Below are 22,500 nucleotides of genomic sequence, written 5' to 3' on the forward strand. Positions count from 1 at the left end.
ACCATTGTATGTGGAACACTGTATACTTGCACCACCACAGCGCAAATGGCTGTCCTCACTTTCACAAAATGCACTGCCCTATCAGCAAAAACTCAGGAATGTATTGACCGGGAATTGAACCCGGCCTCCCACGTGGCCGGCTAGATTTCTACCACTGAACCACCAATGATCCACAGATGCTTAATTTTAGACTTACTCATGTACTTTAGTGTACAAAACAAAGCAGGAGAGTCAGGATGCCTTGCCTTGCCATCACCACAACTCCTCGGTTACCAAGCATTGCTAACTCAGTCGGTAAAGCATGAGACTCTTAATCTCAGGGTCGCGGGTTCGAGCCCCACATTGGGAGGATGTTTTTTTTCTTTTCCTGTACCATTGTATGTGGAACACTGTCAACTTGCACCACCACAGCGCAAATGGCTGTCCTCACTTTCACAAAATGCACTGCCATATCAGCAAAAATTCAGAACTGCATTGGCCGGAAATCGAACCCGGGCCTCCCGCGTGGCAGGCGAGAATTCTACCACTGAACCACCAATGCTCCACAGAAACTTAATGTTACACTTACTCGTGTACTTTAGTGTATGAAATAAAGCAGGAGTGTCAGAATGCCTTGCCTTGCCATCACCTCCATACATTCTCAACCAAGTCTGGCTAGCTCAGTCGGTAGAGCATGAGACTCTTAATTTCAGGGTCGTGGGTTCGAGCCCCACGTTGGGCAGATGTTTTTTCTTTTCCTGTACCATTGTATGTGGAACACTGTCAACTTGCACCACCACAGCGCAAATGGCTGTCCTCACTTTCACAAAATACACTGCCATATCAGCAAAAACTCAGGACTGCATTGGCCGGGAATCAATTCCGGGCCTCACGAGTGGCATGCGAGAATTCTACCACTGAACCACCAATGCTCCACAGATGCCTAATTTTACACTTACTCATGTACTTTAGTGTATAAAACAAAGCAGGAGTGTCAGGATGCCTTGCCATCACCTCCAAGCCTACGTAACCAAGCCCGACTAGCACAGTCCCTAGAGCATAAGACTATTAATCTTAGGGTCATGTAATTGAGCTCCATGTTGGCCAGTTGTTTTTTTCTCTTCCTTTACCATTGTATGTGGAACAGTGTATACTTGCATCACCACAGCGCAAATGGCTGTCAGCACTTTCACAAAATGCACTGCCCTATCAGAAAAAACTCAGGAATGTATTGACCGGGAATTGAACCCGGCCTCCCACGTGGCCGGCTAGATTTCTACCACTGAACCACCAATGATCCACAGATGCTTAATTTTAGACTTACTCATGTTCTTTAGTGTACAAAACAAAGCAGGAGAGTCAGGATGCCTTGCCTTGCCATCACCACAACTCCTCGGATACCAAGCATTGCTAACTCAGTCGGTAAAGCATGAGACTCTTAATCTCAGGGTCGTGGGTTCGAGCCCCACATTGGGCGGATGTTTTTTTTCTTTTCCTGTACCATTGTATGTGGAACACTGTCAACTTGCACCACCACAGCGCAAATGGCTGTCCTCACTTTCACAAAATGCACTGCCATATCAGCAAAAACTCAGGACTGCATTGGCCGGGAATCGAACCCGGGCCTCCCGCGTGGCAGGCGAGAATTCTACCACTGAACCACCAATGCTCCACAGATGCCTAATTTTACACTTACTCATGTACTTTAGTGTATAAAACAAAGCAGGAGTGTCAGGATGCCTTGCCTTGCCATCACCTCCAAGCCTACGTAACCAAGCCCGACTAGCACAGTCGCTAGAGCATAAGACTATTAATCTTAGGGTCATATATTTGAGCTCCATGTTGGGCAGTTGTTTTTTTCTCTTCCTTTACCATTGTATGTGGAACAGTGTATACTTGCATCACCACAGCGCAAATGGCTGTCCTCACTTTCACAAAATGCACTGCCCTATCAGCAAAAACTCAGGAATGTATTGACCGGGAATTGAACCCGGCCTCCCACGTGGCCGGCTAGATTTCTACCACTGAACCACCAATGATCCACAGATGCTTAATTTTAGACTTACTCATGTACTTTAGTGTACAAAACAAAGCAGGAGAGTCAGGATGCCTTGCCTTGCCATCACCACAACTCCTCGGTTACCAAGCATTGCTAACTCAGTCGGTAAAGCATGAGACTCTTAATCTCAGGGTCGTGGGTTCGAGCCCCACATTGGGCGGATGTTTTTTTTCTTTTCCTGTACCATTGTATGTGGAACACTGTCAACTTGCACCACCACAGCGCAAATGGCTGTCCTCACTTTCACAAAATGCACTGCCATATCAGCAAAAACTCAGGACTGCATTGGCCGGGAATCGAACCCGGGCCTCCCGCGTGGCAGGCGAGAATTCTACCACTGAACCACCAATGCTCCACAGATACTTAATTTTACACTTACTCGTGTACTTTAGTGTATGAAACAAAGCAGGAGTGTCAGGATGCCTTGCCTTGCCTTGCCTTGCCTTGCCTTGCCTTGCCTTGCCTTGCCTTGCCTTGCCTTGCCTTGCCTTGCCTTGCCATCACCTCCATACATTCGCAACCAAGCCTGGCTAGCTTAGTCGGTAGAGCATGAGACTCTTAATCTCAGGGTCGTGGGTTCGACCCCAACGTTGGGCGGATGTTTTTTCTTTTCCTGTACCATTGTATGTGGAACACTGTATACTTGCACCACCACAGCGCAAATGGCTGTCCTCACTTTCACAAAATACACTGCCATATCAGCAAAAACTCAGGACTGCATTGGCCGGGAATCGAACCCAGGCCTCCCGCGTGGCAGGCGTGAATTCTTCCACTGAACCACCAATGCTCCACAGATACTTAACTTTATACTTACTCGTGTACTTTAGTGTATGAAATAAAGCAGGAGTGTCAGGATGCCTTGCCTTGCCATCACCTCCATACATTCTCAACCAAGCCTGGCTAGCTCAGTCAGTAGAGCATGAGACTTTTAATCTCAGGGTCGTGGGTTCGAGCCCCACGTTTGGCGGATATTTTTTCTTTTCCTGTACCATTGTATGTGGAACACTGTCAACTTCCACCACCACAGCGCAAATGGCTGTCCTCACTTTCACAAAATACACTGCCATATCAGCAAAAACTCAGGACTGCATTGGCCGGGAATCGATTCCGGGCCTCATGAGTGGCAGGCGAGAATTCTACCACTGAACCACCAATGCTCCACAGATGCCTAATTTTACACTTACTCATGTACTTTAGTGTATAAAACAAAGCAGGAGTGTCAGGATGCCTTGCCTTGCCATCACCTCCAAGCCTACGTAACCAAGCCCGACTAGCACAGTCGCTAGAGCATAAGGCTATTAATCTTAGGGTCATGTATTTGAGCTCCATGTTGGGCAGTTGTTTTTTTCTCTTCCTTTACCATTGTATGTGGAAGAGTGTATACTTGCATCACCACAGCGCAAATGGCTGTCCTCACTTTCACAAAATGCACTGCCCTATCAGCAAAAACTCAGGAATGTATTGACCGGGAATTGAACCCGGCCTCCCACGTGGCCGGCTAGATTTCTACCACTGAACCACCAATGATCCACAGATGCTTAATTTTAGACTTACTCATGTACTTTAGTGTACAAAACAAAGCAGGAGAGTCAGGATGCCTTGCCTTGCCATCACCACAACTCCTCGGTTACCAAGCATTGCTAACTCAGTCGGTAAAGCATGAGACTCTTAATCTCAGGGTCGTGGGTTCGAGCCCCACATTGGTCGGATGTTTTTTTTTCTTTTCCTGTACCATTGTTTGTGGAACACTGTCAACTTGCACCACCACAGCGCAAATGGCTGTCCTCACTTTCACAAAATGCACTGCCATATCAGCAAAAACTCAGGACTGCATTGGCCGGGAATCGAACCCGGGCCTCCCGCGTGGCAGGCGAGAATTCTACCACTGAACCACCAATGCTCCACAGGTACTTAATTTTACACTTACTCGTGTACTTTAGTGTATGAAACAAAGCAGGAGTGTCAGGATGCCTTGGCTTGCCATCACCTCCATACATTCTCAACCAAGCCTGGCTAGCTCAGTCGGTAGAGCATGAGACTCTTAATCTCAGGGTCGTGGGTTCGAGCCCCACGTTGGGCGGATGTTTTTTCTTTTCCTGTACCATTGTATGTGGAACACTGTCAACTTGCACCACCACAGCGCAAATGGCTGTCCTCACTTTCACAAAATACACTGCCATATCAGCAAAAACTCTGGACTGCATTGGCCGGGAATCGATTCCGGGCCTCACGAGTGGCAGGCGAGCATTCTACCACTGAACCACCAATGCTCCACAGATGCCTAATTTTACACTTACTCATGTACTTTAGTGTATAAACAAAGCAGGAGTGTCAGGATGCCTTGCCTTGCCATCACCTCCAAGCCTACGTAACCAAGCCCGACTAGCACAGTCGCTAGAGCATAAGACTATTAATCTTAGGGTCATGTATTTGAGCTCCATGTTGGGCAGTTGTTTTTTTCTCTTCCTTTACCATTGTATGTGGAAGAGTGTATACTTGCATCACCACAGCGCAAATGGCTGTCCTCACTTTCACAAAATGCACTGCCCTATCAACAAAAACTCAGGAATGTATTGACCGGGAATTGAACCCGGCCTCCCACGTGGCCGGCTAGATTTCTACCACTGAACCACCAATGATCCACAGATGCTTAATTTTAGACTTACTCATGTACTTTAGTGTACAAAACAAAGCAGGAGAGTCAGGATGCCTTGCCTTGCCATCACCACAACTCCTCGGTTACCAAGCATTGCTAACTCAGTCGGTAAAGCATGAGACTCTTAATCTCAGGGTCGTGGGTTCGAGCCCCACATTGGTCGGATGTTTTTTTTTCTTTTCCTGTACCATTGTTTGTGGAACACTGTCAACTTGCACCACCACAGCGCAAATGGCTGTCCTCACTTTCACAAAATGCACTGCCATATCAGCAAAAACTCAGGACTGCATTGGCCGGGAATCGAACCCGGGCCTCCCGCGTGGCAGGCGAGAATTCTACCACTGAACCACCAATGCTCCACAGGTACTTAATTTTACACTTACTCGTGTACTTTAGTGTATGAAACAAAGCAGGAGTGTCAGGATGCCTTGGCTTGCCATCACCTCCATACATTCTCAACCAAGCCTGGCTAGCTCAGTCGGTAGAGCATGAGACTCTTAATCTCAGGGTCGTGGGTTCGAGCCCCACGTTGGGCGGATGTTTTTTCTTTTCCTGTACCATTGTATGTGGAACACTGTCAACTTGCACCACCACAGCGCAAATGGCTGTCCTCACTTTCACAAAATGCACTGCCAAATCAGCAAAAACTCAGGACTGCATTGGCCGGGAATCGAACCCGGGCCTCCCGCGTGGCAGGCGAGAATTCTACCACTGAACCACCAATGCTCCACAGGTACTTAATTTTACACTTACTCGTGTACTTTAATGTATGAATGAAAGCAGGAGTGTCAGGATGCCTTGCCTTGCCATCACCTCCATACATTCTCAACCAAGCCTGGCTAGCTCAGTCGGTAGAGCATGAGACTCTTAATCTCAGGGTCGTGGGTTCGAGCCCCACGTTGGGCAGATGTTTTTTCTTTTCCTGTACCATTGTATGTGGAACACTGTCAACTTGCCCCACCACAGCGCAAATGGCTGTCCTCACTTTCACAAAATGCACTGCCATATCAGCAAAAGCTCAGGACTGCATTGGCCGGGAATCGAACCCAGGTCTCCCGCGTGGCAGGCGAAAATTCTACCACTGAACCACCAATGCTCCACAGATACTTAATTTTACACTTACTCGTGTACTTTAGTGTATGAAATAAAGCAGGAGTGTCAGGATGCCTTGCCTTGCCATCACCTCCATACATTCTTAACCAAGCCTGGCTAGCTCAGTCGGTAGAGCATGAGACTCTTAATCTCAGTGTCGTGGGTTCAAGCCCCACGTTGGGCGGATGTTTTTTCTTTTCCTGTACCATTGTATGTGGAACACTGTATACTTGCACCACCACAGCGCAAATGGCTGTCCTCACTTTCACAAAATGCACTGCCATATCAGCAAAAATTCAGGACTGCATTGGCCGGAAATCGAACCCGGGCCTCCCGCGTGGCAGGCGAGAATTCTACCACTGAACCACCAATGCTCCACAGATACTTAACTTTACACTTACTCGTGTACTTTAGTGTATGAAATAAAGCAGGAGTGTCAGGATGCCTTGCCTCCCACGTGGCCGGCTAGATTTCTACCACTGAACCACCAATGATCCACAGATGCTTAATTTTAGACTTACTCATGTACTTTAGTGTACAAAACAAAGCAGGAGAGTCAGGATGCCTTGCCTTGCCTTGCCTTGCCATCACCTCCATACATTCGCAACCAAGCCTGGCTAGCTCAGTCGGTAGAGCATGAGACTCTTAATCTCAGGGTTGTGGTTTCGACCCCCAAGTTGGGCGGATGTTTTTTCTTTTCCTGTACCATTGTATGTGGAACACTGTCAACTTGCACCACCACAGCGCAAATGGCTGTCCTCACTTTCACAAAATACACTGCCATATCAGCAAAAACTCAGGACTGCATTGGCCAGGAATCGAACCCAGGCCTCCCGCGTGGCAGGCGTGAATTCTTCCACTGAACCACCAATGCTCCACAGATACTTAACTTTATACTTACTCGTGTACTTTAGTGTATGAAATAAAGCAGGAGTGTCAGGATGCCTTGCCTTGCCATCACCTCCATACATTCTCAACCAAGCCCGGCTAGCTCAGTTGTTAGAGCATGAGACTCTTAATCTCAGGGTCGTGGGTTCGAGCCCCACGTTGGGTGGATGTTTTTTCTTTTCCTGTACCATTGTATGTGGAACACTGTCAACTTGCACCACCACAGCGCAAATGGCTGTCCTCACTTTCACAAAATACACTGCCATATCAGCAAAAACTCAGGACTGCATTGGCCGGGAATCGATTCCGGGCCTCATGAGTGGCAGGCGAGAATTCTACCACTGAACCACCAATGCTCCACAGATGCCTAATTTTACACTTACTCATGTACTTTAGTGTATAAAACAAAGCAGGAGTGTCAGGATGCCTTGCCTTGCCATCACCTCCAAGCCTACGTAACCAAGCCCGACTAGCACAGTCGCTAGAGCATAAGGCTATTAATCTTAGGGTCATGTATTTGAGCTCCATGTTGGGCAGTTGTTTTTTTCTCTTCCTTTACCATTGTATGTGGAAGAGTGTATACTTGCATCACCACAGCGCAAATGGCTGTCCTCACTTTCACAAAATGCACTGCCCTATCAGCAAAAACTCAGGAATGTATTGACCGGGAATTGAACCCGGCCTCCCACGTGGCCGGCTAGATTTCTACCACTGAACCACCAATGATCCACAGATGCTTAATTTTAGACTTACTCATGTACTTTAGTGTACAAAACAAAGCAGGAGAGTCAGGATGCCTTGCCTTGCCATCACCACAACTACTCGGTTACCAAGCATTGCTAACTCAGTTGGTAAAGCATGAGACTCTTAATCTCAGGGTCGTGGGTTCGAGCCCCACATTGGGCGGATGTTTTTTTTCTTTTCCTGTACCATTGTATGTGGAACACTGTCAACTTGCCCCACCACAGCGCAAATGGCTGTCCTCACTTTCACAAAATACACTGCCATATCAGCAAAAACTCAGGACTGCATTGGCCGGGAATCGAACCCAGGCCTCCCGCGTGGCAGGTGAGAATTCTACCACTGAACCACCAATGCTCCACAGATACTTAATTTTACACTTACTCGTGTACTTTAGTGTATGAAATAAAGCAGGAGTGTCAGGATGCCTTGCCTTGCCATCACCTCCATACATTCTCAACCAAGCCTGGCTAGCTCAGTCGGTAGAGCATGAGACTCTTAATGTCAGGGTCGTGAGTTCGAGCCCCACGTTGGGTGGATGTTTTTTCTTTTCCTGTACCATTGTTTGTGGAACACTGTATACTTGCACCACCACAGCGCAAATGGCTGTCCTCACTTTCACAAAATGCACTGCCCTATCAGCAAAAACTCAGGAATGTATTGACCGGGAATTGAACCCGGCCTCCCACGTGGCCGGCTAGATTTCTACCACTGAACCACCAATGATCCACAGATGCTTAATTTTAGACTTACTCATGTACTTTAGTGTACAAAACAAAGCAGGAGAGTCAGGATGCCTTGCCTTGCCATCACCACAACTCCTCGGTTACCAAGCATTGCTAACTCAGTCGGTAAAGCATGAGACTCTTAATCTCAGGGTCGTGGGTTCGAGCCCCACATTGGTTGGATGTTTTTTTTCTTTTCCTGTACCATTGTATGTGGAACACTGTCAACTTGCACCACCACAGCGCAAATGGCTGTCATCACTTTCACAAAATACACTGCCATATCAGCAAAAACTCAGGACTGCATTGGCCGGGAATCGGTTCCGGGCCTCACGCGTGGCAGGCGAGAATTCTACCACTGAACCACCAATGCTCCACAGATGCCTAATTTTACACTTACTCATGTACTTTAGTGTATAAAATAAACCAGGAGTGTCAGGATGCCTTGCCTTGCCATCACCTCCAAGCCTACGTAACCAAGCCCGACTAGCACAGTCGCTAGAGCATAAGACTATTAATCTTAGGGTCATATATTTGAGCTCCATGTTGGGCAGTTGTTTTTTTCTCTTCCTTTACCATTGTATGTGGAACAGTGTATACTTGCATCACCACAGCGCAAATGGCTGTCCTCACTTTCACAAAATGCACTGCCCTATCAGCAAAAACTCAGGAATGTATTGACCGGGAATTGAACCCGGCCTCCCACGTGGCCGGCTAGATTTCTACCACTGAACCACCAATGATCCACAGATGCTTAATTTTAGACTTACTCATGTACTTTAGTGTACAAAACAAAGCAGGAGAGTCAGGATGCCTTGCCTTGCCATCACCACAACTCCTCGGTTACCAAGCATTGCTAACTCAGTCGGTAAAGCATGAGACTCTTAATCTCAGGGTCGTGGGTTTGAGCCCCACATTGGGCGGATGTTTTTTTTCTTTTCCTGTACCATTGTATGTGGAACACTGTCAACTTGCACCACCACAGCGCAAATGGCTGTCCTCACTTTCACAAAATGCACTGCCATATCAGCAAAAAACTCAGGACTGCATTGGCCGGGAATCGAACCCAGGCCTCCCGCGTGGCAGGCGAGAATTCTACCACTGAACCACCAATGCTCCACAGATACTTAGTTTTTCACTTACTCGTGTACTTTAGTGTATGAAACAAAGCAGGAGTGTCAGGATGCCTTGCCTTGCCTTGCCTTGCCTTGCCTTGCCTTGCCTTGCCTTGCCTTGCCTTGCCTTGCCTTGCCATCACCTCCATACATTCGCAACTAAGCCTGGCTAGCTCAGTCGGTAGAGCATGAGACTCTTAATCTCAGGGTCGTGGGTTCGACCCCAACGTTGGGCGGATGTTTTTTCTTTTCCTGTACCATTGAATGTGGAACACTGTATACTTGCACCACCACAGCGCAAATGGCTGTCCTCACTTTCACAAAATACACTGCCCTACCAGCAAAAACTCAGGACTGCATTGGCCAGGAATCGAACCCGGGCCTCCCGCGTGGCAGGCGTGAATTCTTCCACTGAACCACCAATGCTCCACAGATACTTAACTTTATACTTACTCGTGTACTTTAGTGTATGAAATAAAGCAGGAGTGTCAGGATGCCTTGCCTTGCCATCACCTCCATACACTCTCAACCAAGCCTGGCTAGCTCAGTCGGTAGAGCATGAGACTCTTAATCTCAGGGTCGTGGGTTCGAGCCCCACGTTTGGCGGATGTTTTTTCTTTTCCTGTACCATTGTATGTGGAACACTGTATACTTGCACCACCACAGCGCAAATGGCTGTCCTCACTTTCACAAAATACACTGCCATATCAGCAAAAACTCAGGACTGCATTGGCCAGGAATCGAACCCAGGCCTCCCGCGTGGCAGGCGTGAATTCTTCCACTGAACCACCAATGCTCCACAGATACTTAACTTTATACTTACTCGTGTACTTTAGTGTATGAAATAAAGCAGGAGTGTCAGGATGCCTTGCCTTGTCATGACCTCCATACATTCTCAAAAAAGCCTGGCTTACTCAGTCGGTAGAGCATGAGACTCTTAATCTCAGGGTCGTGGGTTCGAGCCCCACGTTGGGCGGATGTTTTTTCTTTTCCTGTACCATTGTATGTGGAACACTGTCAACTTGCACCACCACAGCGCAAATGGCTGTCCTCACTTTCACAAAATACACTGCCATATCAGCAAAAACTCAGGACTGCATTGGCCGGGAATCGATTCCGGGCCTCATGAGTGGCAGGCGAGAATTCTACCACTGAACCACCAATGCTCCACAGATACTTAATTTTACACTTACTCGTGTACTTTAGTATATGAAACAAAGCAGGAGTGTCAGGATGCCTTGCCTTGCCTTGCCATCACCTCCATACATTCGCAACCAAGCCTGGTTAGCTCAGTCGGTAGAGCATGAGACTCTTAATCTCAGGGTCGTGGGTTCGACCCCCACGTTGGGCGGATGTTTTTTCTTTTCCTGTACCATTGTATGTGGAACACTGTATACTTGCACCACCACAGCGCAAATGGCTGTCCTCACTTTCACAAAATACACTGCCATATCAGCAAAAACTCTGGACTGCATTGGCCGGGAATCGATTCCGGGCCTCACGCGTGGCAGGCGAGAATTCTACCACTGAACCACCAATGCTCCACAGATGCCTAATTTTACACTTACTCATGTACTTTAGTGTATAAAACAAAGCAGGAGTGTCAGGATGCCTTGCCTTGCCATCACCTCCAAGCCTACGTAACCAAGCCCGACTAGCACAGTCGCTAGAGCATAAGACTATTAATCTTAGGGTCATGTATTTGAGCTCCATGTTGGGCAGTTGTTTTTTTCTCTTCCTGTACCATTGTATGTGGAACAGTGTATACTTGCATCACCACAGCGCAAATGGCTGTCCTCACTTTCACAAAATGCACTGCCCTATCAGCAAAAACTCAGGAATGTATTGACCGGGAATTGAACCCGGCCTCCCACGTGGCCGGCTAGATTTCTACCACTGAACCACCAATGATCCACAGATGCTTAATTTTAGACTTACTCATGTACTTTAGTGTACAAAACAAAGCAGGAGAGTCAGGATGCCTTGCCTTGCCATCACCACAACTCCTCGGTTACCAAGCATTGCTAACTCAGTTGGTAAAGCATGAGACTCTTAATCTCAGGGTCGTGGGTTCGAGCCTCACATTGGGCAGATGTTTTTTTTCTTTTCCTGTACCATTGTATGTGGAACACTGTCAACTTGCACCACCACAGCGCAAATGGCTGTCCTCACTTTCACAAAATGCACTGCCATATCAGCAAAAATTCAGGACTGCATTGGCCGGAAATCGAACCCGGGCCTCCTGCGTGGCAGGCGAGAATTCTACCACTGAACCACCAATGCTCCACAGATACTTAACTTTACACTTACTCGTGTACTTTAGTGTATGAAATAAAGCAGGAGTGTCAGGATGCCTTGCCTTGCCATCACCTCCATACATTCTCAACCAAGCCTGGCTAGCTCAGTCGGTAGAGCATGAGACTCTTAATCTCAGGGTCGAGGGTTCGAGCCCCACGTTGGGTGGATGTTTTTTCTTTTCCTGTACCATTGTATGTGGAACACTGTCAACTTGCACCACCACAGCGCAAATGGCTGTCCTCACTTTCACAAAATACACTGCCATATCAGCAAAAACTCAGGACTGCATTGGCCGGGAATCGATTCCGGGCCTCATGAGTGGCAGGCGAGAATTCTACCACTGAACCACCAATGCTCCACAGATGCCTAATTTTACACTTACTCATGTACTTTAGTGTATAAAACAAAGCAGGAGTGTCAGGATGCCTTGCCTTGCCATCACCTCCAAGCCTACGTAACCAAGCCCGACTAGCACAGTCGCTAGAGCATAAGACTATTAATCTTAGGGTCATGTATTTGAGCTCCATGTTGGGCAGTTGTTTTTTTCTCTTCCTTTACCATTGTATGTGGAACAGTGTATACTTGCATCACCACAGCGCAAATGGCTGTCCTCACTTTCACAAAATGCACTGCCCTATCAGCAAAAACTCAGGAATGTATTGACCGGGAATTGAACCCGGCCTCCCACGTGGCCGGCTAGATTTCTACCACTGAACCACGAATGATCCACAGATGCTTAATTTTAGACTTACTCATGTACTTTAGTGTACAAAACAAAGCAGGAGAGTCAGGATGCCTTTCCTTGCCATCACCACAACTCCTCGGTTACCAAGCATTGCTAACTCAGTCGGTAAAGCATGAGACTCTTAATCTCAGGGTCGTGGGTTCGAGCCCCACATTGGGCGGATGTTTTTTTTTTCTTTTCCTGTACCATTGTATGTGGAACACTGTCAACTTGCACCACCACAGCGCAAATGGCTGTCCTCACTTTCACAAAATGCACTGCCATATCAGCAAAAACTCAGGACTGCATTGGCCGGGAATCGAACCCGGGCCTCCCGCGTGGCAGGCGAGAATTCTACCACTGAACCACCAATGCTCCACAGGTACTTAATTTTACACTTACTCGTGTACTTTAGTGTATGAAACAAAGCAGGAGTGTCAGGATGCCTTGCCTTGCCATCACCTCCATACATTCTCAACCAAGCCTGGCTAGCTCAGTCGGTAGAGCATGATACTCTTAATCTCAGGGTCGTGGGTTCGAGCCCCACGTTGGGTGGATGTTTTTTCTTTTCCTGTACCATTGTATGTGGAACACTGTCAACTTGCACCACCACAGCGCAAATGGCTGTCCTCACTTTCACAAAATACACTGCCATATCAGCAAAAACTCAGGACTGCATTGGCCGGGAATCGATTCCGGGCCTCATGAGTGGCAGGCGAGAATTCTACCACTGAACCACCAATGCTCCACAGATGCCTAATTTTACACTTACTCATGTACTTTAGTGTATTAAACAAAGCAGGAGTGTCAGGATGCCTTGCCTTGCCATCACCTCCAAGCCTACGTAACCAAGCCAGACTAGCACAGTCGCTAGAGCATAAGACTATTAATCTTAGGGTCATGTATTTGAGCTCCATGTCGGGCAGTTGTTTTTTTCTCTTCCTTTACCATTGTATGTGGAACAGTGTATACTTGCATCACCACAGCGCAAATGGCTGTCCTCACTTTCACAAAATGCACTGCCATATCAGCAAAAACTCAGGACTGCATTGGCCGGGAATCGAACCCGGGCCTCCCGCGTGGCAGGCGAGAATTCTACCGCTGAACCACCAATGCTCCACAGGTACTTAATTTTACACTTACTCATGTACTTTAGTGTATAAAACAAAGCAGGAGTGTCAGGATGCCTTGCCTTGCCATCACCTCCAAGCCTACGTAACCAAGCCCGACTAGCACAGTCGCTAGAGCATAAGACTATTAATCTTAGGGTCATGTATTTGAGCTCCATGTTGGGCAGTTGTTTTTTTCTCTTCCTGTACCATTGTATGTGGAACAGTGTATACTTGCATCACCACAGCGCAAATGGCTGTCCTCACTTTCACAAAATGCACTGCCCTATCAGCAAAAACTCAGGAATGTATTGACCGGGAATTGAACCCGGCCTCCCACGTGGCCGGCTAGATTTCTACCACTGAACCACCAATGATCCACAGATGTTTAATTTTAGACTTACGCATGTACTTTAGTGTACAAAACAAACCAGGAGAGTCAGGATGCCTTGCCTTGCCATCACCACAACTCCTCGGTTACCAAGCATTGCTAACTCAGTCGGTAAAGCATGAGACTCTTAATCTCAGGGTCGTGGGTTCGAGCCCCACATTGGGCGGATGTTTTTTTTCTTTTCCTGTACCATTGTATGTGGAACACTGTCAACTTGCACCACCACAGCGCAAATGGCTGTCCTCACTTTCACAAAATGCACTGCCATATCAGCAAAAACTCAGGATTGCATTGGCCGGGAATCGAACCCGGGCCTCCCGCGTGGCAGGCGAGAATTCTACCACTGAACCACTAATGCTCCACAGATATTTAATTTTACACTTACTCGTGTACTTTAGTGTATGAAACAAAGCAGGAGTGTCAGGATGCCTTGCCTTGCCTTGCCATCACCTCCATACATTTGCAACCAAGCCTGGCTAGCTCAGTCGGTAGAGCATGAGACTCTTAATCTCAGGGTCGTGGGTTCGACCCCCACGTTGGGCGGATGTTTTTCTTTTCCTGTACCATTGTATGTGGAACACTGTATACTTGCACCACCACAGCGCAAATGGCTGTCCTCACTTTCACAAAATGCACTGCCCTATCAGCAAAAACTCAGGAATGTATTGACCGGGAATTGAACCCGGCCTCCCACGTGGCCGGCTAGATTTCTACCACTGAACCACCAATGATCCACAGATGCTTAATTTTAGACTTACTCATGTACTTTAGTGTACAAAACAAAGCAGGAAAGTCAGGATGCCTTGCCTTGCCATCACCACAACTCCTCGGTTACCAAGCATTGCTAACACAGTCGGTAAAGCATGAGACTCTTAATCTCAGGGTCGTGGGTACGAGCCCCACATTGGGTGGATGTTTTTTTTTCATTTCCTGTACCATTGTATGTGGAACACTGTCAACTTGCCCCACTACAGCGCAAATGGCTGTCCTCACTTTCACAAAATACACTGCCATATCAGCAAAAACTCAGGACTGCATTGGCCGGGAATCAAAACCAGGCCTCCCGCGTGGCAGGCGAGAATTCTTCCACTGAACCACCAATGCTCCACAGATACTTAACTTTATACTTACTCGTGTACTTTAGTGTATGAAACAAAGCAGGAGTGTCAGGATGCCTTGCCTTGCCATCACCTCCATACATTCTCAACCAAGCCTGGCTAGCTCAGTCGGTAGAGCATGAGACTCTTAATGTCAGGGTCGTGGGTTCGAGCCCCACGTTGGGCGGATGTTTTTTCTTTTCCTGTACCATTGTATGTGGAACACTGTATACTTGCATCACCACAGCGCAAATGGCTGTCCTCACTTTCACAAAATGCACTGCCCTATCAGCAAAAACTCAGGAATGTATTGACCGGGAATTGAACCCGGCCTCCCACGTGGCCGGCTAGATTTCTACCACTGAACCACCAATGATCCACAGATGCTTAATTTTAGACTTACTCATGTACTTTAGTGTACAAAACAAAGCAGGAGAGTCAGGATGCCTTGCCTTGCCATCACCACAACTCCTCGGTTACCAAGCATTGCTAACTCAGTCGGTAAAGCATGAGACTCTTAATCTCAGGGTCGTGGGTTCGAGCCCCACATTGGGCGGATGTTTTTTTTCTTTTCCTGTACCATTGTATGTGGAACACTGTCAACTTGCACCACCACAGCGCAAATGGCTGTCCTCACTTTCACAAAATGCACTGCCATATCAGCAAAAACTCAGGACTGCATTGGCCGGGAATCGAACCCGGGCCTCCCGCGTGGCAGGCGAGAATTCTACCACTGAACCACCAATGCTCCACAGATACTTACTTTTACACTTACTCGTGTACTTTAGTGTATGAAACAAAGCAGGAGTGTCAGGATGCCTTGCCTTGCCTTGCCTTGCCTTGCCTTGCCTTGCCTTGCCTTGCCTTGCCTTGCCTTGCCTTGCCATCACCTCCATACATTCGCAACTATGCCTGGCTAGCTCAGTCGGTAGAGCATGAGACTCTTAATCTCAGGGTCGTGGGTTCGACCCCAACGTTGGGCGGATGTTTTTTCTTTTCCTGTACCATTGTATGTGGAACACTGTATACTTACACCACCACAGCGCAAATGGCTGTCCTCACTTTCACAAAATACACTGCCCTATCAGCAAAAACTCAGGACTGCATTGGCCAGGAATCGAACCCGGGCCTCCCGCGTGGCAGGCGTGAATTCTTCCACTGAACCACCAATGCTCCACAGATACTTAACTTTATACTTACTCGTGTACTTTAGTGTATGAAATAAAGCAGGAGTGTCAGGATGCCTTGCCTTGCCATCACCTCCATACATTCTCAACCAAGCCTGGCTAGCTCAGTCGGTAGAGCATGAGACTCTTAATCTCAGGGTCGTGGGTTCGAGCCCCACGTTTGGCGGATGTTTTTTCTTTTCCTGTACCATTGTATGTGGAACACTGTATACTTGCACCACCACAGCGCAAATGGCTGTCCTCACTTTCACAAAATACACTGCCATATCAGCAAAAACTCAGGACTGCATTGGCCAGGAATCGAACCCAGGCCTCCCGCGTGGCAGGCGTGAATTCTTCCACTGAACCACCAATGCTCCACAGATACTTAACTTTATACTTACTCGTGTACTTTAGTGTATGAAATAAAGCAGGAGTGTCAGGATGCCTTGCCTTGCCATGACCTCCATACATTCTCAAAAAAGCCTGGCTTACTCAGTCGGTAGAGCATGAGACTCTTAATCTCAGGGTCGTGGGTTCGAGCCCCACGTTGGGCGGATGTTTTTTCTTTTCCTGTACCATTGTATGTGGAACACTGTCAACTTGCACCACCACAGCGCAAATGGCTGTCCTCACTTTCACAAAATACACTGCCATATCAGCAAAAACTCAGGACTGCATTGGCCGGGAATCGATTCCGGGCCTCATGAGTGGCAGGCGAGAATTCTACCACTGAACCACCAATGCTCCACAGATACTTAATTTTACACTTACTCGTGTACTTTAGTATATGAAACAAAGCAGGAGTGTCAGGATGCCTTGCCTTGCCATCACCTCCATACATTCTCAACCAAGCCTGGCTAGCTCAGTCGGTAGAGCATGAGACTCTTAATCTCAGGGTCGTGGGTTCGAGCCCCACGTTGGGCGGATGTTTTTTCTTTTCCTGTACCATTGTATGTGGAACACTGTCAACTTGCACCACCACAGCGCAAATGGCTGTCCTCACTTTCACAAAATACACTGCCATATCAGCAAAAACTCAGGACTGCATTGGCCGGGAATCGATTCCGGGCCTCACGAGTGGCAGGCGAGAATTCTACCACTGAACCACCAATGCTCCACAGATGCCTAATTTTACACTTACTCATGTACTTTAGTGTATAAAACAAAGCAGGAGTGTCAGGATGCCTTGCCTTGCCATCACCTCCAAGCCTACGTAACCAAGCCCGACTAGCACAGTCGCTAGAGCATAAGACTATTAATCTTAGGGTCATGTATTTGAGCTCCATGTTGGGCAGTTGTTTTTTTCTCTTCCTTTACCATTGTATGTGGAACAGTGTATACTTGCATCACCACAGCGCAAATGGCTGTCCTCACTTTCACAAAATGCACTGCCCTATCAGCAAAATCTCAGGAATGTATTGACCGGGAATTGAACCCGGCCTCCCACGTGGCCGGCTAGATTTCTACCACTGAACCACGAATGATCCACAGATGCTTAATTTTAGACTTACTCATGTACTTTAGTGTACAAAACAAAGCAGGAGAGTCAGGATGCCTTTCCTTGCCATCACCACAACTCCTCGGTTACCAAGCATTGCTAACTCAGTCGGTAAAGCATGAGACTCTTAATCTCAGGGTCGTGGGTTCGAGCCCCACATTGGGCGGATGTTTTTTTTTTCTTTTCCTGTACCATTGTATGTGGAACACTGTCAACTTGCACCACCACAGCGCAAATGGCTGTCCTCACTTTCACAAAATGCACTGCCATATCAGCAAAAACTCAGGACTGCATTGGCCGGGAATCGAACCCGGGCCTCCCGCGTGGCAGGCGAGAATTCTACCACTGAACCACCAATGCTCCACAGGTACTTAATTTTACACTTACTCGTGTACTTTAGTGTATGAAACAAAGCAGGAGTGTCAGGATGCCTTGCCTTGCCTTGCCATCACCTCCATACATTCGCAACCAAGCCTGGTTAGCTCAGTCGGTAGAGCATGAGACTCTTAATCTCAGGGTCGTGGGTTCGACCCCCACGTTGGGCGGATGTTTTTTCTTTTCCTGTACCATTGTATGTGGAACACTGTATACTTGCACCACCACAGCGCAAATGGCTGTCCTCACTTTCACAAAATACACTGCCATATCAGCAAAAACTCTGGACTGCATTGGCCGGGAATCGATTCCGGGCCTCACGCGTGGCAGGCGAGAATTCTACCACTGAACCACCAATGCTCCACAGATGCCTAATTTTACACTTACTCATGTACTTTAGTGTATAAAACAAAGCAGGAGTGTCAGGATGCCTTGCCTTGCCATCACCTCCAAGCCTACGTAACCAAGCCCGACTAGCACAGTCGCTAGAGCATAAGACTATTAATCTTAGGGTCATGTATTTGAGCTCCATGTTGGGCAGTTGTTTTTTTCTCTTCCTGTACCATTGTATGTGGAACAGTGTATACTTGCATCACCACAGCGCAAATGGCTGTCCTCACTTTCACAAAATGCACTGCCCTATCAGCAAAAACTCAGGAATGTATTGACCGGGAATTGAACCCGGCCTCCCACGTGGCCGGCTAGATTTCTACCACTGAACCACCAATGATCCACAGATGCTTAATTTTAGACTTACTCATGTACTTTAGTGTACAAAACAAAGCAGGAGAGTCAGGATGCCTTGCCTTGCCATCACCACAACTCCTCGGTTACCAAGCATTGCTAACTCAGTTGGTAAAGCATGAGACTCTTAATCTCAGGGTCGTGGGTTCGAGCCTCACATTGGGCAGATGTTTTTTTTCTTTTCCTGTACCATTGTATGTGGAACACTGTCAACTTGCACCACCACAGCGCAAATGGCTGTCCTCACTTTCACAAAATGCACTGCCATATCAGCAAAAATTCAGGACTGCATTGGCCGGAAATCGAACCCGGGCCTCCTGCGTGGCAGGCGAGAATTCTACCACTGAACCACCAATGCTCCACAGATACTTAACTTTACACTTACTCGTGTACTTTAGTGTATGAAATAAAGCAGGAGTGTCAGGATGCCTTGCCTTGCCATCACCTCCATACATTCTCAACCAAGCCTGGCTAGCTCAGTCGGTAGAGCATGATACTCTTAATCTCAGGGTCGAGGGTTCGAGCCCCACGTTGGGTGGATGTTTTTTCTTTTCCTGTACCATTGTATGTGGAACACTGTCAACTTGCACCACCACAGCGCAAATGGCTGTCCTCACTTTCACAAAATGCACTGCCATATCAGCAAAAATTCAGGACTGCATTGGCCGGAAATCGAACCCGGGCCTCCTGCGTGGCAGGCGAGAATTCTACCACTGAACCACCAATGCTCCACAGATACTTAACTTTACACTTACTCGTGTACTTTAGTGTATGAAATAAAGCAGGAGTGTCAGGATGCCTTGCCTTGCCATCACCTCCATACATTCTCAACCAAGCCTGGCTAGCTCAGTCGGTAGAGCATGATACTCTTAATCTCAGGGTCGAGGGTTCGAGCCCCACGTTGGGTGGATGTTTTTTCTTTTCCTGTACCATTGTATGTGGAACACTGTCAACTTGCACCACCACAGCGCAAATGGCTGTCCTCACTTTCACAAAATACACTGCCATATCAGCAAAAACTCAGGACTGCATTGGCCGGGAATCGATTCCGGGCCTCATGAGTGGCAGGCGAGAATTCTACCACTGAACCACCAATGCTCCACAGATGCCTAATTTTACACTTACTCATGTACTTTAGTGTATAAAACAAAGCAGGAGTGTCAGGATGCCTTGCCTTGCCATCACCTCCAAGCCTACGTAACCAAGCCCGACTAGCACAGTCGCTAGAGCATAAGACTATTAATCTTAGGGTCATGTATTTGAGCTCCATGTTGGGCAGTTGTTTTTTTCTCTTCCTTTACCATTGTATGTGGAACAGTGTATACTTGCATCACCACAGCGCAAATGGCTGTCCTCACTTTCACAAAATGCACTGCCCTATCAGCAAAAACTCAGGAATGTATTGACCGGGAATTGAACCCGGCCTCCCACGTGGCCGGCTAGATTTCTACCACTGAACCACGAATGATCCACAGATGCTTAATTTTAGACTTACTCATGTACTTTAGTGTACAAAACAAAGCAGGAGAGTCAGGATGCCTTTCCTTGCCATCACCACAACTACTCGGTTACCAAGCATTGCTAACTCAGTCGGTAAAGCATGAGACTCTTAATCTCAGGGTCGTGGGTTCGAGCCCCACATTGGGCGGATGTTTTTTTTTTCTTTTCCTGTACCATTGTATGTGGAACACTGTCAACTTGCACCACCACAGCGCAAATGGCTGTCCTCACTTTCACAAAATGCACTGCCATATCAGCAAAAACTCAGGACTGCATTGGCCGGGAATCGAACCCGGGCCTCCCGCGTGGCAGGCGAGAATTCTACCACTGAACCACCAATGCTCCACAGGTACTTAATTTTACACTTACTCGTGTACTTTAGTGTATGAAACAAAGCAGGAGTGTCAGGATGCCTTGCCTTGCCTTGCCATCACCTCCATACATTCGCAACCAAGCCTGGTTAGCTCAGTCGGTAGAGCATGAGACTCTTAATCTCAGGGTCGTGGGTTCGACCCCCACGTTGGGCGGATGTTTTTTCTTTTCCTGTACCATTGTATGTGGAACACTGTATACTTGCACCACCACAGCGCAAATGGCTGTCCTCACTTTCACAAAATACACTGCCATATCAGCAAAAACTCTGGACTGCATTGGCCGGGAATCGATTCCGGGCCTCACGCGTGGCAGGCGAGAATTCTACCACTGAACCACCAATGCTCCACAGATGCCTAATTTTACACTTACTCATGTACTTTAGTGTATAAAACAAAGCAGGAGTGTCAGGATGCCTTGCCTTGCCATCACCTCCAAGCCTACGTAACCAAGCCCGACTAGCACAGTCGCTAGAGCATAAGACTATTAATCTTAGGGTCATGTATTTGAGCTCCATGTTGGGCAGTTGTTTTTTTCTCTTCCTGTACCATTGTATGTGGAACAGTGTATACTTGCATCACCACAGCGCAAATGGCTGTCCTCACTTTCACAAAATGCACTGCCCTATCAGCAAAAACTCAGGAATGTATTGACCGGGAATTGAACCCGGCCTCCCACGTGGCCGGCTAGATTTCTACCACTGAACCACCAATGATCCACAGATGCTTAATTTTACACTTACTCATGTACTTTAGTGTATAAAACAAAGCAGGAGTGTCAGGATGCCTTGCCTTGCCATCACCTCCAAGCCTACGTAACCAAGCCCGACTAGCACAGTCGCTAGAGCATAAGACTATTAATCTTAGGGTCATGTATTTGAGCTCCATGTTGGGCAGTTGTTTTTTTCTCTTCCTGTACCATTGTATGTGGAACAGTGTATACTTGCATCATCACAGCGCAAATGGCTGTCCTCACTTTCACAAAATGCACTGCCATATCAGCAAAAATTCAGGACTGCATTGGCCGGAAATCGAACCCGGGCCTCCTGCGTGGCAGGCGAGAATTCTACCACTGAACCACCAATGCTCCACAGATACTTAACTTTACACTTACTCGTGTACTTTAGTGTATGAAATAAAGCAGGAGTGTCAGGATGCCTTGCCTTGCCATCACCTCCATACATTCTCAACCAAGCCTGGCTAGCTCAGTCGGTAGAGCATGATACTCTTAATCTCAGGGTCGTGGGTTCGAGCCCCACGTTGGGTGGATGTTTTTTCTTTTCCTGTACCATTGTATGTGGAACACTGTCAACTTGCACCACCACAGCGCAAATGGCTGTCCTCACTTTCACAAAATACACTGCCATATCAGCAAAAACTCAGGACTGCATTGGCCGGGAATCGATTCCGGGCCTCATGAGTGGCAGGCGAGAATTCTACCACTGAACCACCAATGCTCCACAGATGCCTAATTTTACACTTACTCATGTACTTTAGTGTATTAAACAAAGCAGGAGTGTCAGGATGCCTTGCCTTGCCATCACCTCCAAGCCTACGTAACCAAGCCAGACTAGCACAGTCGCTAGAGCATAAGACTATTAATCTTAGGGTCATGTATTTGAGCTCCATGTCGGGCAGTTGTTTTTTTCTCTTCCTTTACCATTGTATGTGGAACAGTGTATACTTGCATCACCACAGCGCAAATGGCTGTCCTCACTTTCACAAAATGCACTGCCATATCAGCAAAAACTCAAGACTGCATTGGCCGGGAATCGAACCCGGGCCTCCCGCGTGGCAGGCGAGAATTCTACCGCTGAACCACCAATGCTCCACAGGTACTTAATTTTACACTTACTCATGTACTTTAGTGTATAAAACAAAGCAGGAGTGTCAGGATGCCTTGCCTTGCCATCACCTCCAAGCCTACGTAACCAAGCCCGACTAGAACAGTCGCTAGAGCATAAGACTA

The 22,500-nt window shown here is 47.5% G+C and overlaps 45 non-coding genes across 45 annotated transcripts; 21 read left to right on the plus strand and 24 right to left on the minus strand.

Moving 5' to 3' along the window:
- Positions 1-470: 470 nt before the first annotated feature.
- TRNAG-GCC (transfer RNA glycine (anticodon GCC)) lies at positions 471-541 on the minus strand. Its single transcript has one exon. It is a non-coding gene; the product is annotated as a tRNA-Gly (tRNA).
- A 107-nt stretch (positions 542-648) lies between these two features.
- On the plus strand, positions 649-721 carry TRNAK-CUU (transfer RNA lysine (anticodon CUU)). The gene has a single exon. It is a non-coding gene; the product is annotated as a tRNA-Lys (tRNA).
- An 856-nt stretch (positions 722-1,577) lies between these two features.
- Positions 1,578-1,648, minus strand: TRNAG-GCC (transfer RNA glycine (anticodon GCC)). The gene has a single exon. It is a non-coding gene; the product is annotated as a tRNA-Gly (tRNA).
- A 671-nt stretch (positions 1,649-2,319) lies between these two features.
- Positions 2,320-2,390, minus strand: TRNAG-GCC (transfer RNA glycine (anticodon GCC)). Its single transcript has one exon. It is a non-coding gene; the product is annotated as a tRNA-Gly (tRNA).
- A 172-nt stretch (positions 2,391-2,562) lies between these two features.
- On the plus strand, positions 2,563-2,635 carry TRNAK-CUU (transfer RNA lysine (anticodon CUU)). The gene has a single exon. It is a non-coding gene; the product is annotated as a tRNA-Lys (tRNA).
- A 119-nt stretch (positions 2,636-2,754) lies between these two features.
- Positions 2,755-2,825, minus strand: TRNAG-GCC (transfer RNA glycine (anticodon GCC)). Its single transcript has one exon. It is a non-coding gene; the product is annotated as a tRNA-Gly (tRNA).
- Positions 2,826-2,932: 107 nt separating this feature from the next.
- On the plus strand, positions 2,933-3,005 carry TRNAK-UUU (transfer RNA lysine (anticodon UUU)). The gene has a single exon. It is a non-coding gene; the product is annotated as a tRNA-Lys (tRNA).
- Positions 3,006-3,867: 862 nt separating this feature from the next.
- TRNAG-GCC (transfer RNA glycine (anticodon GCC)) lies at positions 3,868-3,938 on the minus strand. The gene has a single exon. It is a non-coding gene; the product is annotated as a tRNA-Gly (tRNA).
- A 107-nt stretch (positions 3,939-4,045) lies between these two features.
- Positions 4,046-4,118, plus strand: TRNAK-CUU (transfer RNA lysine (anticodon CUU)). Its single transcript has one exon. It is a non-coding gene; the product is annotated as a tRNA-Lys (tRNA).
- Positions 4,119-4,979: 861 nt separating this feature from the next.
- TRNAG-GCC (transfer RNA glycine (anticodon GCC)) lies at positions 4,980-5,050 on the minus strand. Its single transcript has one exon. It is a non-coding gene; the product is annotated as a tRNA-Gly (tRNA).
- Positions 5,051-5,157: 107 nt separating this feature from the next.
- Positions 5,158-5,230, plus strand: TRNAK-CUU (transfer RNA lysine (anticodon CUU)). The gene has a single exon. It is a non-coding gene; the product is annotated as a tRNA-Lys (tRNA).
- A 119-nt stretch (positions 5,231-5,349) lies between these two features.
- TRNAG-GCC (transfer RNA glycine (anticodon GCC)) lies at positions 5,350-5,420 on the minus strand. The gene has a single exon. It is a non-coding gene; the product is annotated as a tRNA-Gly (tRNA).
- A 107-nt stretch (positions 5,421-5,527) lies between these two features.
- Positions 5,528-5,600, plus strand: TRNAK-CUU (transfer RNA lysine (anticodon CUU)). The gene has a single exon. It is a non-coding gene; the product is annotated as a tRNA-Lys (tRNA).
- A 119-nt stretch (positions 5,601-5,719) lies between these two features.
- TRNAG-GCC (transfer RNA glycine (anticodon GCC)) lies at positions 5,720-5,790 on the minus strand. The gene has a single exon. It is a non-coding gene; the product is annotated as a tRNA-Gly (tRNA).
- Positions 5,791-5,897: 107 nt separating this feature from the next.
- Positions 5,898-5,970, plus strand: TRNAK-CUU (transfer RNA lysine (anticodon CUU)). Its single transcript has one exon. It is a non-coding gene; the product is annotated as a tRNA-Lys (tRNA).
- Positions 5,971-6,089: 119 nt separating this feature from the next.
- TRNAG-GCC (transfer RNA glycine (anticodon GCC)) lies at positions 6,090-6,160 on the minus strand. The gene has a single exon. It is a non-coding gene; the product is annotated as a tRNA-Gly (tRNA).
- A 607-nt stretch (positions 6,161-6,767) lies between these two features.
- Positions 6,768-6,840, plus strand: TRNAK-CUU (transfer RNA lysine (anticodon CUU)). Its single transcript has one exon. It is a non-coding gene; the product is annotated as a tRNA-Lys (tRNA).
- Positions 6,841-7,701: 861 nt separating this feature from the next.
- On the minus strand, positions 7,702-7,772 carry TRNAG-GCC (transfer RNA glycine (anticodon GCC)). The gene has a single exon. It is a non-coding gene; the product is annotated as a tRNA-Gly (tRNA).
- A 1,413-nt stretch (positions 7,773-9,185) lies between these two features.
- Positions 9,186-9,256, minus strand: TRNAG-GCC (transfer RNA glycine (anticodon GCC)). Its single transcript has one exon. It is a non-coding gene; the product is annotated as a tRNA-Gly (tRNA).
- Positions 9,257-9,418: 162 nt separating this feature from the next.
- TRNAK-CUU (transfer RNA lysine (anticodon CUU)) lies at positions 9,419-9,491 on the plus strand. The gene has a single exon. It is a non-coding gene; the product is annotated as a tRNA-Lys (tRNA).
- Positions 9,492-9,610: 119 nt separating this feature from the next.
- On the minus strand, positions 9,611-9,681 carry TRNAG-GCC (transfer RNA glycine (anticodon GCC)). The gene has a single exon. It is a non-coding gene; the product is annotated as a tRNA-Gly (tRNA).
- A 107-nt stretch (positions 9,682-9,788) lies between these two features.
- Positions 9,789-9,861, plus strand: TRNAK-CUU (transfer RNA lysine (anticodon CUU)). The gene has a single exon. It is a non-coding gene; the product is annotated as a tRNA-Lys (tRNA).
- A 672-nt stretch (positions 9,862-10,533) lies between these two features.
- Positions 10,534-10,606, plus strand: TRNAK-CUU (transfer RNA lysine (anticodon CUU)). The gene has a single exon. It is a non-coding gene; the product is annotated as a tRNA-Lys (tRNA).
- An 861-nt stretch (positions 10,607-11,467) lies between these two features.
- Positions 11,468-11,538, minus strand: TRNAG-GCC (transfer RNA glycine (anticodon GCC)). Its single transcript has one exon. It is a non-coding gene; the product is annotated as a tRNA-Gly (tRNA).
- Positions 11,539-11,645: 107 nt separating this feature from the next.
- On the plus strand, positions 11,646-11,718 carry TRNAK-CUU (transfer RNA lysine (anticodon CUU)). The gene has a single exon. It is a non-coding gene; the product is annotated as a tRNA-Lys (tRNA).
- An 863-nt stretch (positions 11,719-12,581) lies between these two features.
- On the minus strand, positions 12,582-12,652 carry TRNAG-GCC (transfer RNA glycine (anticodon GCC)). The gene has a single exon. It is a non-coding gene; the product is annotated as a tRNA-Gly (tRNA).
- A 107-nt stretch (positions 12,653-12,759) lies between these two features.
- Positions 12,760-12,832, plus strand: TRNAK-CUU (transfer RNA lysine (anticodon CUU)). Its single transcript has one exon. It is a non-coding gene; the product is annotated as a tRNA-Lys (tRNA).
- A 490-nt stretch (positions 12,833-13,322) lies between these two features.
- TRNAG-GCC (transfer RNA glycine (anticodon GCC)) lies at positions 13,323-13,393 on the minus strand. Its single transcript has one exon. It is a non-coding gene; the product is annotated as a tRNA-Gly (tRNA).
- Positions 13,394-14,064: 671 nt separating this feature from the next.
- TRNAG-GCC (transfer RNA glycine (anticodon GCC)) lies at positions 14,065-14,135 on the minus strand. The gene has a single exon. It is a non-coding gene; the product is annotated as a tRNA-Gly (tRNA).
- Positions 14,136-14,247: 112 nt separating this feature from the next.
- Positions 14,248-14,320, plus strand: TRNAK-CUU (transfer RNA lysine (anticodon CUU)). Its single transcript has one exon. It is a non-coding gene; the product is annotated as a tRNA-Lys (tRNA).
- A 668-nt stretch (positions 14,321-14,988) lies between these two features.
- TRNAK-CUU (transfer RNA lysine (anticodon CUU)) lies at positions 14,989-15,061 on the plus strand. The gene has a single exon. It is a non-coding gene; the product is annotated as a tRNA-Lys (tRNA).
- A 490-nt stretch (positions 15,062-15,551) lies between these two features.
- On the minus strand, positions 15,552-15,622 carry TRNAG-GCC (transfer RNA glycine (anticodon GCC)). Its single transcript has one exon. It is a non-coding gene; the product is annotated as a tRNA-Gly (tRNA).
- A 162-nt stretch (positions 15,623-15,784) lies between these two features.
- On the plus strand, positions 15,785-15,857 carry TRNAK-CUU (transfer RNA lysine (anticodon CUU)). The gene has a single exon. It is a non-coding gene; the product is annotated as a tRNA-Lys (tRNA).
- Positions 15,858-15,976: 119 nt separating this feature from the next.
- TRNAG-GCC (transfer RNA glycine (anticodon GCC)) lies at positions 15,977-16,047 on the minus strand. Its single transcript has one exon. It is a non-coding gene; the product is annotated as a tRNA-Gly (tRNA).
- A 107-nt stretch (positions 16,048-16,154) lies between these two features.
- TRNAK-CUU (transfer RNA lysine (anticodon CUU)) lies at positions 16,155-16,227 on the plus strand. Its single transcript has one exon. It is a non-coding gene; the product is annotated as a tRNA-Lys (tRNA).
- Positions 16,228-16,894: 667 nt separating this feature from the next.
- On the plus strand, positions 16,895-16,967 carry TRNAK-CUU (transfer RNA lysine (anticodon CUU)). The gene has a single exon. It is a non-coding gene; the product is annotated as a tRNA-Lys (tRNA).
- An 863-nt stretch (positions 16,968-17,830) lies between these two features.
- Positions 17,831-17,901, minus strand: TRNAG-GCC (transfer RNA glycine (anticodon GCC)). The gene has a single exon. It is a non-coding gene; the product is annotated as a tRNA-Gly (tRNA).
- A 112-nt stretch (positions 17,902-18,013) lies between these two features.
- Positions 18,014-18,086, plus strand: TRNAK-CUU (transfer RNA lysine (anticodon CUU)). Its single transcript has one exon. It is a non-coding gene; the product is annotated as a tRNA-Lys (tRNA).
- An 861-nt stretch (positions 18,087-18,947) lies between these two features.
- On the minus strand, positions 18,948-19,018 carry TRNAG-GCC (transfer RNA glycine (anticodon GCC)). Its single transcript has one exon. It is a non-coding gene; the product is annotated as a tRNA-Gly (tRNA).
- A 299-nt stretch (positions 19,019-19,317) lies between these two features.
- TRNAG-GCC (transfer RNA glycine (anticodon GCC)) lies at positions 19,318-19,388 on the minus strand. The gene has a single exon. It is a non-coding gene; the product is annotated as a tRNA-Gly (tRNA).
- Positions 19,389-20,431: 1,043 nt separating this feature from the next.
- TRNAG-GCC (transfer RNA glycine (anticodon GCC)) lies at positions 20,432-20,502 on the minus strand. The gene has a single exon. It is a non-coding gene; the product is annotated as a tRNA-Gly (tRNA).
- A 112-nt stretch (positions 20,503-20,614) lies between these two features.
- Positions 20,615-20,687, plus strand: TRNAK-CUU (transfer RNA lysine (anticodon CUU)). Its single transcript has one exon. It is a non-coding gene; the product is annotated as a tRNA-Lys (tRNA).
- An 860-nt stretch (positions 20,688-21,547) lies between these two features.
- TRNAG-GCC (transfer RNA glycine (anticodon GCC)) lies at positions 21,548-21,618 on the minus strand. The gene has a single exon. It is a non-coding gene; the product is annotated as a tRNA-Gly (tRNA).
- Positions 21,619-21,725: 107 nt separating this feature from the next.
- Positions 21,726-21,798, plus strand: TRNAK-CUU (transfer RNA lysine (anticodon CUU)). The gene has a single exon. It is a non-coding gene; the product is annotated as a tRNA-Lys (tRNA).
- Positions 21,799-22,288: 490 nt separating this feature from the next.
- Positions 22,289-22,359, minus strand: TRNAG-GCC (transfer RNA glycine (anticodon GCC)). The gene has a single exon. It is a non-coding gene; the product is annotated as a tRNA-Gly (tRNA).
- Between the last annotated feature and the right edge of the window lie 141 nt (positions 22,360-22,500).

This window comes from Pseudophryne corroboree, chromosome 3, assembly GCF_028390025.1.
Source record: "Pseudophryne corroboree isolate aPseCor3 chromosome 3, aPseCor3.hap2, whole genome shotgun sequence".
Lineage (NCBI taxonomy): Eukaryota > Metazoa > Chordata > Amphibia > Anura > Myobatrachidae > Pseudophryne > Pseudophryne corroboree.